This window comes from Lactuca saligna, chromosome 5 (assembly GCF_052625555.1).
Source record: "Lactuca saligna cultivar CGN05327 chromosome 5, ASM5262555v1, whole genome shotgun sequence".
Taxonomy (NCBI): domain Eukaryota; kingdom Viridiplantae; phylum Streptophyta; class Magnoliopsida; order Asterales; family Asteraceae; genus Lactuca; species Lactuca saligna.
Window position 1 is genome coordinate 208,794,017 of NC_136421.1, and position 15,340 is coordinate 208,809,356.

A 15,340-nucleotide genomic window follows, 5' to 3' on the forward strand; every position below is an offset into this window, starting at 1 on the left:
ATGGTGCGTTCACTTATGTACGCTAAGCGTACCAACTCGATGGCAAGTACGATGGGCGTACCTGCACGTACGCTCAACGTAACCTTCCCGATAAGCCCTTTTTCCATTAAGTTCTTATTACATCATTCCAGAGACTATAAATTTAGATCCAAGCCCTTATCATCCTCTTAATCCTTAAAGTCATAATCTTGGTGACTTGCAATCCACAAAATAAGCTCAAACTCAAAAGGCAACAACATACTTCCATAACAAGGGCTAGATATCATGCATCAACTCATTAGGACCATCATGATTGAAACTTTACTGCTTATGGGACCCTTTTAGCTCTGAGGGTGGCAACCATAAGCTCAAAAATGAGATTCCAACATAAATTAAGGTCCAAACTTGGCACTAAAACAACTCCAAAACTTCACTACACAAGATCTATGCATTCTTAAATAAATTTATGAACTTTATACCTCAAAAGAGCTCCAAATGATGATGTTATTCCAGATCCATGAGCTCCAAACTCCGAAGTTCTTCCTGGGCAACTTCCTCTTTTGCAAATGCCAAACTTACACCACCAAATGAACCTCTTGAAAACCAATTTTCCCCAAGGAAGAAGATATGAGGCGTTCAAGGGTTTCTCTGAGGTTGGGCAACAAACATGGAGGCTTGGGTTCGAACCATAATGTTCTATATATAGTCGCACACCCTAATTTTAGGGTATCTGGACTCTGGACATACGCTGGGCGTACATCCTGTATGCTGGGCGTACGCCAAAAAGCTGATGGGTTTTGGTCATAAGACATCCTATGTGCTCATACAAACCCTAATGCTTGGATCTAGGTTTCTCTATTGTACATGCTTTCAATCCAAGACTATAAACCCTAATTCTAGCATGCAAGTAATCATATTAACATATAATTAGGTTTAAGATCATACCTTGATTGTTATGTAGCAATAACAATCCCAAATCTCCTTGTATTGACTTTGGAATGCTTAGAGTCACAAGTGTCACTCCTCTAATGGTTCACAAACACCATAAGCAAGAGGATGAAGAGGAGAGAGGTTGGAGGCTGCCAAAACGTGTGTAAACCCTTACAAGAAGCTTAGCCACGTTTTTGAGCCTTAAGGGGTCTTTATATAGTTGGGCTATTAGGGTTATCTAACAAGGAAACCCTAATTTGGATGCTTAAGCCCTAAGCAACCCATAGACTCCTTTAATTAAGCCCATGGACGATTTCCTTATGGGTTTCCCATTAGAATTCGTCCATCCCTTAATACAAGGCAATCCATGGCCCAAATTGCAATTATCTTATAATTACAATTCCAGTCCCTTAAGTTTAATTAATCTCTTTTAGTCACAAAACTAATTACCAATTAATTATTGACTAATATTAATTAAACAATATGATTTCTCCTTTAATATATTATTCCCATAATATATTAATAAATCATATTTAATCCTTTCTCCCCATAATTCATCCTATCAAGTTGCTTTGGTGAAGGCAACCCAAAAGGACCATGCACCATCGGGTTAAGTACATACCAAAATAGTTATGGACTTAGACACTAATCCAACAGTCTCCCACTTGGATAAGTCTAATAACTATTATGCATATGACTTCAGATCCCGATCTGCAATCATAGCTTTCCAAAGCCGCTGCCAACTCTGATCCTATCAGATATGCGTGGCCTTAGATAAGGGATCATATATTCCTCCATTATAGATATCGTCTGAGATATGATTTTTAATCATTCTCTTTGTACTATATCTCGATTTCTGATTTATGACGACAAACTAATTGAACAAATCAAATTAGCCCTAGCCCGGCCGAGCATTTACGTTTGTCATCACTAAACCATCGAGGGGCCCAAAGATATCGCTTTTATCCTTCTTTGGATAAAAGGAACGGATAAACTTTGATACAATGCTTGCTTGCACTCACTAACCAAATCACACACAACAATATGTTTTATAACACCAAGTTACTAGTGCGTTTACATATTATCAATGTGCAACCGATTAGCAAGATACAACTCACACATCTCGGTTTCAAGAATATAAGATATTATCGTCTCACTAATCACTCGTGATATAATCCATGGAGTGATCCAAGTGAGCGTGGGTTTAATCCAATGCTCAAATCATATTCATAAGCACTCATGAACGTTGCAGCAAACATTTGCTTATGTCTAATACTCTTTTAGACAATCCACACACCAACTCACGACAATCTTCATTCATATCTACTTCCAACATATGAACAACTGTGGCCCATTTGAATAATTCCATATGGCCTCAACCCTTTGAGCATAAATAAAACACGTTTTATTTATCACCATATCGATTACTCATTATTTGTCGTTTTGGGTAATCAACTTCTTACTTGAATTATTACACTTGTCCCATGCTCCTAGCATGCACACAATGTTTACCTATGGTTCTTACTTTGTGAAATAGAGCAAATTGAACACGTTTCCAATCATTCTCATTTCACAACTTCTAAATCCTTCTTCATAAGTGAAAGAATATCAAATTCTTGCTACTTATAGAATATGATAGATTCTAACATCCTATGCAATGATTCTCTCGTAATGTCACTGCACCAAAGTCACAAAGACTATTGCCAATGATATTACAAAGTCCTCTATCGGAGATTGTTACAAGACAATTCCTTAAATATGATGTCTCTCACTCAAAGTACATTCCTTTGAACATCCTTTTGCATAAAGGTTTCTAATCTAGTCATAAATTTTCAATATTTACTTCCCAGTATGGACACGCTTCCATATGTTCCATATGAAAACTCATTTTTTTTAATAGAATCTTTTCTATTCATCATAATGTCAATATGGTCCATTCAATACCATGCTTCCAACTACTTACAAGCAACCAATCCTCGTCGAACATTGGATTGTCCTTTGATAGTTGTTTAATTATTTTAGTCAAAACCGATTCTAGTCCCTTTTCCCTCTAAATATGCTAGACATTTGGAAAATTTTAGAATGGTCAAACATTAAATCATTTGCAATCGATCCTATACCCGAAGCGTATGGGACACGACGCATAATGTTTTATTTGCTATGTTCTCAAAATTCGAATTGTGAAGAGGAATGCCGTAATCATAATCGAAACTTTAAGAACACACTATGTACCCTTGACTAAGTTTATTAACATTTCTCAACCTAATCCTTTAGATTTGAAATGAAGCATAATATTCTCTCCCTTAATTATAGCAAAACAACCTTTCAACTCTTACAACTTTGCAAAGTATGACTCTTGTTTTCTATAATTAATATTGCCAACTATGCAATACGTGCCTTAATAATCATACAATCATAACATTTATGCTCCCACTATCATGATGATTATTATAAAACATAACACTTATGCTCCCACTAGCTTCGACATGTATTCATAAACATCTTAACTTTCAGAAAAACAATACTTATTGAATTTCTTAAGTTCATGTTTCTAATACTTAGTGCTTTGATAATCTTTTATCAAGGCTTCTTGAACTTATACACCTTTGCCTTCGATAGTTCATATGTGTGTCTAAACAATTAAGACTAATTGCCAAACCTCAAATTATGGAAAGGGATGTCGTAACCATAATCGAATTTGAGAATGCAATTTTACAATCACTGTCTTCTTAAAATCTTTCTTAGTGAAAGCATTTTCTCACAATCATTTTCATGAAGGAGGAAATCTTATAACACTTAGATTTAAACGGTGTATGTGTTCCTATCCATGTGAATTTGTTAAAAACCAAAGTTTACGACAAATTCAAACTTATATGGATCGAACTTTCTTAATCTTGATTTCTTGCCTTATGGTAGCACAGCTGCCCACCACGTCTTCCAAGTAGTTAAGCAGCTCACCTTTTCCTATCAATGTACTTTCCATTGATCAAGGCCCTTGCCTTTTATGCATTCAAATGAGAACTCATAGGACTCACATGCATAATTAACTCGATTGGATTGGCACAGAAACAAAATAATATCTTCACGATAGGTTGTAAACCTCAACTCATGTGCTAGTGATGATCGATAAGGTTTATTTGATTTGTTCTTGAAACCTTTCAAGACCATTAAGACTCCCACTGACTCCTTGACATATAAGATTCTTTTGTCAATACAAATATTCAAGAGTTAGTGTAGTTTTTATCAAAACACTTCATTAATTGGTCCTAGTCGGTCTTTGTCTTATTCAAGACATCACAACTTTCCACATTTAATGAATGTTATAAACCTTTAATACTTTTCACTCATTGTCACAATCTTAACTTTAAGACTTGTTATTGGAACGAAGTATGATAGACTTCTTGATTTAACCATTTCTTCAATCCTTGATACCTCATACAATAGTACTAAGACTTACTTAGAGGATTAATTGAGATATGGTTCTTAATCATTAAGACCCATTATAAAGCATAAAAGCTACTCTCCCTTCTTCTTAGAATGGAGAAACTTTTATCTTTCTGCCTACTTGATTCTTCTTATTCGTTCTACTATTGATCTAAACCCATTAATCAATTCAGAATTATACTTAATCTTGTAAGTGTAATCATATTTACTAAGCCTTTAGTAAATCATGACGAATATATTTGTTACTCTTATGGTGAACTTGATCAACACACAACTTTGTGTACTCGATCTCCTAGTCCTTCATTTTACACTTTGTCAATGAATTAGTCTAATTTCCAAATATGAAATTTCTCATTCATCATGCAACCAAGTTGCGTGATTCCAAATTTCTATCCAATTGAAACTTTGGGCGATGAGAAACTCTCCCTATTTGGTAAATTCTCGACGTTTCCATAAATAACATAACTAAGAATCATATCCATTCGTTGCAAACACCAATTTTCATAACAATTTCATTGCAAGGAAGTAAACAAATAAATAAATAAGCCAAACAAAGTTTATTTTATTTATAAAAGTAGCGGAAAAACATTTGTCCTTACAATGCAAAATCTATTGAAAACTATGTAAAAAGAAAATTTCTAACAACTCTATCATAACTATCTAAGCTCAAAATCCAATCTTCAAGTCCATGAGATCGAGATTCATCTCTTGTGATTAGATTCATCTTGCTCTCTTATCAAGCTTCCTTTCTTTTCACCGATCCTTCAAAACATTCAAATGCAATCATATCACATCATGTATTAAGAATCAATGAATAGGAACTTAATGGAGTTAGATAGTGGATTCTTACCTAAAGCGTAGTCATACTTTTGACTCTCCCATCTCTTAGATCTCTTAGGTAAATAGGGCAACTTCGTCTCCAATGCCCCTTCTCTTGGCAATAAAAGCAAACTGACTCTTTTGGAACATGGAACTACCTCAGACATCGCCTTTCTCTTATGATCAAACTTTTCGATCATTGCATGTCTTTCATTGCCATTGTCTATATCCATAGAGGTCTTGAAGGCAGATTCACCAATCAACTTTGCTTTTCTATTGCGCCAAACCATTGCTGATTCAGCAGCAATCAGCATGTAGGTGAGATCTATAAGTGCCACGTCGTGGTTCATCATATAGTACTCTCTTACGAACTCACTATACGAGTTAGGAAGTGACTGAAGAACCCAAACAACAGCCATCGCTTCACCAACAACGGATCTCATCATTCTTAATCTATCAATGTGTGACTTCATCCCTAAGACGTGTTCACACACCGACTTGCCCTCTTTATGTTTACTTGCCAAAAGGGCTTGAGTGATATTGAACCTTTCAATTTTACAATCTTGTGGGTTAGGGAGAATAATTGGAGGAGGAGGAGGAAGTGAAGCATGATTTCTTGTTCCTCGAATCGTGGAATATCACCTTCATGTGGAATGCTTGTTCCACGGGATTTGAGAAGACCATAGTTGTCGAACTTTGACATCGGGAGAAAAACGAATTCAAGTTAGTTGATTGATTGAGTCCTTTGTAAATCACCCAAATGAAATTCCAAGGCTAGGACCCAACACAATATTCTACAACTCGGGAGAGGGATGCCGTAACCCAAATTGAAGAACATTTGAAGGTAAGTGAATGACGATTCACTAATTTCCACCATGAAAAACGAAAAATAATTTTAAGTTTTAAATCTATGAAAACTCCTAGATCCTTTGAGATTCATTGAATATTTCAATGGCATGTTTAAATCTCGATATGATCCTCTGGTTTGTGACTGGGATGCCGAGGATCACAAAACGGGTGTGAATAACCATGCAAACTACATGGTGCCCTCACATGTTACAATCACCTATTCGATGTGTCAGTAAACCACACACGCTCCACCGAACTATGACAAACATTGAGTCACCCTTTGCTACCTTTGCTTAGAACCATTTAGTGTGCCGGTAAACCACACACGCTCCACTAACGTCTTTGCAAGGGCACAAAGTGTAATTTTATGGAATTGCATCAATTCACTTTTTCCTAAGTAACTAAGATTGGGAATTTGAAAAACATTTAGTTACTTTGTATTTCATTATACTTATAATGGAAGGTTTCGTCCTATCCTACCCGTTCGGGTAACGACCCTCCACTAGTCAAGAGTGCGGTGGGTAAGAGTAGATACCCATTCAATCGCCATTTTATAGGCAATTTCCTTAAACACCCCTTATAGACCAGCTTCGTGAATGAGGCCTACTAACGGTAAGACTGACTTTTACTCATACATATATATAATGTTAGACTTTTAATGTTATATATAGTATAGGGTGTATTTTATACTTTTAAAATACTATATGGTTAACTTTAACAATTACACTTTTAATTCAATTAAATGGTTAACCTAAACTTTTATGGATTTATTAAACCTCTTTTAATTATACTCCTTAATTAATTAATAAAACCATAAGGGTGTGATTTGAACTTTTTCAAAACATTACTAGGGTTTTTGAATTTAACATTCCTAATTAAACTTTTAATCAACTTTTAAATTCCAAAACTTGAGGGCAAATTTTGAAACATTTCAAAACATTAGGGTTAGAATTTAAATATACATCAAAATTAAACTTTTTAATCAAAATTTAAATTCCAAAACTTGAGGGCAAATTTTGAAACCTTTTTCAAAACATTAGGGTTTTAACTATTTAAATTTCAAAACTTCAAAACTTTTGGGTTCAAATTTAAACTATAAAACCTAAAGGGCAAAATATGAAGCTTTTCATAACAACAAGGATCAAATAACAAATAATCTATACTAAAATTTAATTACATAATTATCCATATTTGATTTGTTTAATGATTTCTTGCAAAACAATTTATCAATTTACTCAAAATAATTAATCAATTATCTTATAAGGAAACAATTATCTTATTAATTGATAATTATCTTTAATTAGATCAAGAATATAGTCATATATATATCATAAAATCGGATTTATATTGATCTAACATGATAAGGTAACTATCCATATGCAAAAACAACAAGAAATCCCGAGATAAGCATTATCTGACGAGTTGACTCGTCGAGTCAGGCGTGGACTCGTCGAGTCTGCATGGACTCAGCGAGTTCAGCTATGGACTCGGCGAGTCCAGCCTCCAGAATCCAAAAAATCGAATTTTCCAGTTATACAATGCATCAATACAATTGAAACCAAGCCAGGCTCTGATACCACTGATGGGTTTTGGTCATAAGACATCCTATGTGCTCATACAAACCCTAATGCTTGGATCTAGGTTTCTCTATTGTACATGCTTTGAATCCAAGACTATAAACCCTAATTCTAGCATGCAAGTAATCATATTAACATGTAATTAGGTTTAAGATCATACCTTGATTGTTATGTAGCAATAACAATCCCAAATCTCCTTGTATTGACTTTGGAATGCTTAGAGTCACAAGTGTCACTCCTCTAATGGTTCACAAACACCATAAGCAAGAGGATGAAGAGGAGAGAGGTTGGAGGATGCCAAAATGTGTGTAAACCCTTACAAGAAGCTTAGCCACGTTTTTGAGCCTTAAGGGGTCTTTATATAGTTGGGCTATTAGGGTTATCTAACAAGGAAACCCTAATTTGGATGCTTAAGCCCTAAGCAACCCATAGACTCCTTTAATTAAGCCCATGGACGATTTCCTTATGGGTTTCCCATTAGAATTCGTCCATCCCTTAATACAAGGCAATCCATGGCCCAAATTGCAATTATCTTATAATTACAATTCCAGTCCCTTAAGTTTAATTAATCTCTTTTAGTCACAAAACTAATTACCAATTAATTATTGACTAATATTAATTAAACAATATGATTTCTCCTTTAATATATTATTCCCATAATATATTAATAAATCATATTTAATCATTTCTCTCCATAATTCATCCTATCAAGTTGCTTTGGTGAAGGCAACCCAAAAGGACCATGCACCATCGGGTCAAGTACATACCAAAATAGTTATGGACTTAGACACTAATCCAACAAAAGCATCCACGATCATTTCCAATCATACGCTGGGCGTAACCCAAGCTACGTTGGGTGTACCCAGCTACATACACGCATGCATTCCCTGCATGCATAGGACCTACTTGTCAACCATTTACAATAGGGGCCAAGATTTCCAAAACTTTTAAAGTGCCATCACTTTTCGTTCTAAGTCTGTTTCCGATGCACTTTACATCCAAGAAACTCTACACTTCTATCAACCTTATTCTTCCTGACGCCCACTCAAACTCAGATCCCAAAATTCATAAAAAGCCCGCACCAACGCCTTTAACAATACATTTGGGCTCTAAAGCACACACCGAACTCTTTTGTCACACAACCTACCTTACCCATATCCCAATAAGGCTTAAACCTTCATCCTTCAGAGCCTCACAACTTTATCTTACTCGGATTAAGGCCTATGGGCCTTAAATCACAACACAATATTAAACAGGATGTTACATTTATACACCAACTTACACCACCAACACCAAAGCAATGACTCCATCTCCTCTCTTTTGAATCTCAATCTAAGTTTCAGCAATGAACATGAACAACCTTCAAACCATGCAAATCAAATCGATAAAATTCATACAAAATTCTAGAAATTGTTAATGGGAATTCCAAATATGTTTTATGCCATCATCTTTGTGTATCACGATTACTATATTAGGTTTGCATATTTAACCCTCTCTTCGGTGTCTAATAGACCTTGAAAAGAAAGGCGTTGACATGTTCCCCCAAATTTAATAATCTCTAGAATTACATTGTCAGCTTTACCTCTGGTAATGTAGCCGATCGTCACAACCAACAGGTCTAAAGCCAAAAATGAATTGGAGCCCTTAAAGCGCATAAATAGACAATTTCAAAAAAGTCAAAATATTACTATAACTTGAGTGGATCCGTTCCATGAAATACAATCTAACGTAGAGCAACAACCGTTGTTAATGTTGCAAGAATTGGATCTTTAGATAACTGTCGGGTTATCACGTGTCCAACGATACCTTTGATGGTGGCAGTAAATCTTCGAACGGTGAACATGAGAGAGAGAGAGTGAGAGAGACAAAGAGAGAGGGAGGGAGAGAGATGTGGATAAGAGGGGTACAATTTAGTCGATTTATTAAATGAGATGGCATAATAGTAATTTGTTTACCCATTTTATTTGTCAAAAGTGACCATTTATTGAAGACAAAATCCACCTTATTTCCTAATAAAGCAAGAAAATTAGTTTAGGGACCACTTAAACCATAAGTTGAAAGTCCCATAGACTAGAATGTCATTACCCTTTTATTTCAAGTGCAAAAGTTGGCATAATGGACGAATAAGCCAAGTAAATATCGAACTTAAGTCATACATACACCATGTTAGATTTTTAGGGTTGTTCCAAAAAAAGGTGAAAAACTTTCTATTTCTATTTTATTATATTCATATCTAAGTTTTTGTAATTATAATCAAGCACTGTATGGACGGTCAATGGTAAATTCAAGGTCTACGTTTAATCCATTCTAAGGTCCACCATGTATGATCGATATATTAGGTGTAAGTAAGTCGAGCTACTCGTGAGCTACTCGGGATCGACTCGTTAAAAGTTCGACTCGAGATCGAATTAAACGAACCTGAGTCGAGCTTCAATTAATGGACTTGCGAGCCTAAACGAGCTTAAAGGAGCATATATATATATATATATATATATATATATATATATATATATATATATATATATATATATATATAGATCCGGTAAGAAATTTTTTTTGGTAGGAAGGTAAGAAGTTTTTTTTCTACATATTTTTTTTACGAACAAAATAAATGAATCACTAGATGATTCATTTGTAAAATGATTCACAAGAAAAAAATTTCCAAAAAAACATCTTTATGATTCATTTTTAAGTAAATTAAGAAAAAATTCATTTTTATGATAATTTTAGTGAATAGCAACAAAATCATTGTATAAATGAATCATCGAGATGTTTTTTTGAGAATTTTTTCTTGTGAATCATCTAATGATTCATTTTGTTTGTTCGCGAAAAAAATATGTAGAAAAAAAACTTCTTACCTTCCTACCAAAAATTTCCTTCTTATTTGATCTTGACTATATATATATATATATATATATATATATATATATATATATATAGAGAGAGAGAGAGAGAGAGAGAGAGAGAGAGAGTCTCGATTAGGCTCGCAAGCCACTAAATTGTTCACGAGCCGATCCCGAGCTTCATTTTAAGGTTCGAATCGAGCTCAAGCTCGAGCTTCCTCAAAATTAAACGAGCTGAGCTCAAGCTTAGTCGGACTCGGGCTCGGCTCGGCTCATTTACATCCCTACGCTCATATATATTACAAAACACCATGAATATTTTGTGTGTCGAAAATTTAATCTTAAATCTCCTATGAAATATCGCACCTCAACTTTAACCTTAATTCCAACGAGAGGATGATTTTTTTAGGTTCAAAAGGATTTTTCTAAAAACACCACAACGTCTAACATTTTGGTTTTTCTAAAAATCCAAGTTTTTAAAAAAAATTTATCAATATTTCTTTTATTAATATTACAAAATATCAATAGAGTTGATTTTGTTAATTTGTTTTACTGGAAACTATCTTAAACATGCTATATAATTATTAATAAGAGTTAAGAAGTCATGTAAGAAATTATGCTGTCATTGTTGTCATTGTGTATTGAAAACAAAATTAATATTTATTTTTATTCAAAAGAGTTTTAAAAAATGACACATGTTTGTAGATCAGTTTAGCAATTAGCTAAAATCAAGGGAACAGACTCAAAAGATAACAACGCTAATAGTACTTAAACTTGAATAATTTATTTGATCCCAAACCAATTAACGTTTTACCTCTATGTTATTTAATTATAAATTTATAATTAACAAATATTGATTCTGAAAGTAGAAATTAACTTATTAGTAATCAGATTTAATCATATAAAATATAATTAATTTAAGCATCTTAAATCCACTAGCCACAAAATTATAGTAAAACACATGTAAGGTACGTAATACAACTAACAAGAGCAATATATTAGGACACTTTACAACTAAATATAATAAGAAAAGGTTATTAATTTCTGTAATATGTGTAAAGTCTAAAGAAATCTCTACAAAAAAAGTATGACTTTTTTTCTTTTATAACCTGTGACGAGAACCATGAAAAATAGCTCTTCGATCAAAATTAAACTTGTGATTTCGTGTTAATTAATCTGTAGCTGTTGATCTCGATTAGCAAACCAGTGAACTGTTCTTCGAGCAATTGGTAGCCATAATTTCTTTAATCTCTCTTCTTTAGCACTAATCTCTCCCAAATTACCCACCTCATTACTTGATTCAACACGAAGAATTCTTGGATGTACAATGATTTCCGACATAGATCGTTGAGAAACGAGTTTAGCAGATTTCATATCTCTCTCTCCATTGGAAAATTTCTTGATTTTGCTCTCGAATTCTCTTTTTCGTTTCAGTTCTTCTTTGATCTTGATCACTTGATGATCATGATCATCAGTTTGATCGTTTTTGCCTGTTTTAACAGGCGGGTAACGATGAAAACTATTGTTCTCCGACATACGAGCATCAGTTCCTTGATCACCATGATGATCAAGTACCTTGTTTGAAAAAGAAGTTATCATCTCCGATTTCAAAAACAAAAGATCTGATGAGTTCAAATTGCTCCATCTGCTCTTCATCATTAGATCATAATCATAATCAGATATAATGATTCGATGATTAAACTTATGCAAGATGTCTTCATCTTCCAAGATATCTTGACCCATCATTTCGTGTTCCATTTTTCCATAACTTCTTTGACTTCCAAATCGTGTGGACCCTTCCCTCTCTATGAAAAGTTCCAGGTTTGAACCTTCTCGCGTTCGATCAGAATTTAAAAACCTTAAACTACTCGAATTTGCAAAAAGCATCGCATCCTCTTCGCGTACTTTACACCTACAAAGTGGACACCCAGAGTGTTGCTCGAGCCATTGATCCACACAATCGATATGAAACGCGTGTTTGCATTTTGGCAACAATCTAAGAATCTCTATGTCTTCAAATTTCGACAAACAGATAGAACATTCCAAGCCGTTTCTCCATCCTTTTAAGGTGGAAAACCGGAAAAACGGCAGCGATTGGATCACAGTTTTATCGATGCCGGAAACCCTGGAGAGTGGTCGAGGTAACTCACCCAAGTTTTCTTGATTCAAGTACTGAAGAGACGATGGTCTGTGACAACATTTTGCGTAAACCAAGAGCATAAATGTTAAAGCGAACATGATGGCAAGAACTCCGATGACAACTGCTAAACTTGGCTGGAAATTTGTGGCGGAATCCGGTGAATCGGAAAGATCATCGGCTGGAGAAGAAGAAAAGGATTGTGAGTTTGTTGGATGAGAGGAGATGATGATGACTAATATGATGATTAGCAGACGTTTCTTTGGTTGGGCCACAGGAATTTCTGGAAACTCCGATAACCTACTTGCCGGAATGTTCATGGCTTTGTTGTACAGAAAGTTAAGTGTCGTTTGACATTTATTTGGTTTAGTTATAGCCTTTCTTGAGACCCAAAAAATATTATATTTTATATGATGGGAAGGTAAATATATTATTAAACATATTGAATAAATTAAAATTAATCGGTTTTATATGTAATCAAAATATTTTCCATTAAAACACATTCTCATTGACATTCAGTATATAATTATTTACTAATACTAATTAACTGTACACATGAAAAATATTGGACCGGACTATACCATGGCTAAGAATACATAAGACATAATATATATATATATATATATATATATATATATATATATATATATATATATATATATATATATATATATATATATATATATATATATATATATATATATATGACATTGACAGCCCCACAATTTGATTGGGTGGATGATTTTGGACGTTTAAATTAAATCAAAAGTCAAGGAACAACATGGAAATAAAACTAGGTTTCAGAATATTAAGATGAAGAAGGTACATGAAGCACATGAGCATAACCCAACTCTACTTGATCACACACAAAATGGGTATTGATCTCGATGTGTTTTGTTCTCTGATGCTAGACTGGATTGTTTGACACTTATAAAGCACTAACGTTGTCATAATAAAAAATGGTATTTTGACAAGAGGTCGATGCAACTCTCAAAGAAGGTTTCAAATCCAACATGTTTCAGCCACTACATTTGCAACTCTTTGATATTCAAACCCATGACTTAATTTATCAAAGATAGTGCCCTACCGTTTAGAAGACTAGAACAAAAGATTGTGGCCCATAAATACTCGATAGCATGATGTGGAGTGTTGAGTGATGGGACAACCAATTCATTCAGCATTCATTCACCTTCAGAGTAGGCAATAAGGAATTGTGAAGGGTGTTGGCGAGAGCTAGAAATCAGGAGCTAAAAGTCAGGAATGATTGTTAATAATTGTAATTATCTAGTTCCCTTGTATAGAAGATAGATTCCAAAGTTTGTTTACAGTATTCCATGTATATATGGGGTTACCTCCTACATTGACTTCATAATAGAAAAACGGAAGTTGATTCCTCCTCTGATTCTTAATTCTACACGGTATCAGAGCTTACCAAAGCCTGACCCTTCGAAGCCTGTAATCAGCAATGGCGGTCGGTGACGATTCATCCAACTCTTCGTCTGTCATTGTTCAGAATGTGCAAGACGCACCTTTCCCCACCGGAGTCATTCTCGATGACACGAACTACCCTCTATGGTCTTAGCTAATGGAGATGCGGATCGGAGCACGAAATAAACTCGGATACCTCACTGGTAAATCGGCGAAACCAACAGCGAATGAAAAGGCAATTGAAACATGGCTAATCGACAATAATAGGGTTAAGAGTTGGCTCATTGATTCCATGAGTCCAACCCTAATGCATCGGTTCATCAGGCTCTCAACAGCGGCTGAAATCTGGGATGTCATCTCAAAAACGTTCTATGATGGAACATATGAGACCCGACTCTTTGAACTGAACAGGAAGACCTTTAGTACCCGCCAAAACGGAAGATCCCTACCAACATATTACAATAAATTAGTGAGTCTATTCCAAGAAATAGATACATGTCTAAGTGCTGCTGAAGACACCGTCGATCAGGCTGTAACAACCAATAAAACCATATCACGTTTCCGTGTACACATATTCTTGGCAGGTCTGGATCAAGAGTTTAACCAGGCTAGAAGCGGGATTTTGAGGAAAGACCCACCTCTCAATCTTGAATCATGCTACGCATACATTCGAAAGGACCACAGCCAACGTCAAACTATGGAGGAACCAAAGACTGAACCAGACAGTGTAGTTCATATGGCAAACAACAGTCGTCCCACGAAAGGAAAAAACTCGAATGGAAAAGGAGGAAATAGTTTCACATGTACTCACTGTGGAAAAGAGGGACACTCGAAAACTAGATGCTATGAGATCATAGGCTATCCGGAATGGTGGGACTTCACTAAAAAACCAAGGAAAAGTATTAGTCAAGCTTCTGTGGCTGCTTCACCACCTCCGTCAAACCATGAAGTCAATTCCCCTATGGCAGCCCACACCTCCGCCAACTCTGGTTTGTCTCGTCCAACCTGTAGTCAAAATAATAACTGGATAATCGACACAAAGGCAATAGATCATATGACCAATAATCCTGAAAACTTAACCACATCATACTTACCCAAACAAGTGGTCATTCATACTGCTAGTGGGGCCGTAGAACACGTAACAGCTGAGGGTACAGTAAAAGTGTCAAACTCCATGGACCTTGATTCGGTTCTAGTTGTGCCTTCACTATCATCAAACCTATTATCAGTTATTCAGATTACTGAAGCACTAAACTGCTATGTGATTTTTTGGAAAAATGATTACGTGTTTCATGATATGGCGACACATCAAATTCTTGGCTATGGTACTAGGC

At 35.0% G+C, this 15,340-nt stretch overlaps 1 pseudogene; it reads right to left on the bottom strand.

Moving 5' to 3' along the window:
- Positions 1–11,414: 11,414 nt before the first annotated feature.
- On the bottom strand, positions 11,415–12,940 carry LOC144998924 (E3 ubiquitin-protein ligase ATL42 pseudogene; annotated as a pseudogene).
- Between the last annotated feature and the right edge of the window lie 2,400 nt (positions 12,941–15,340).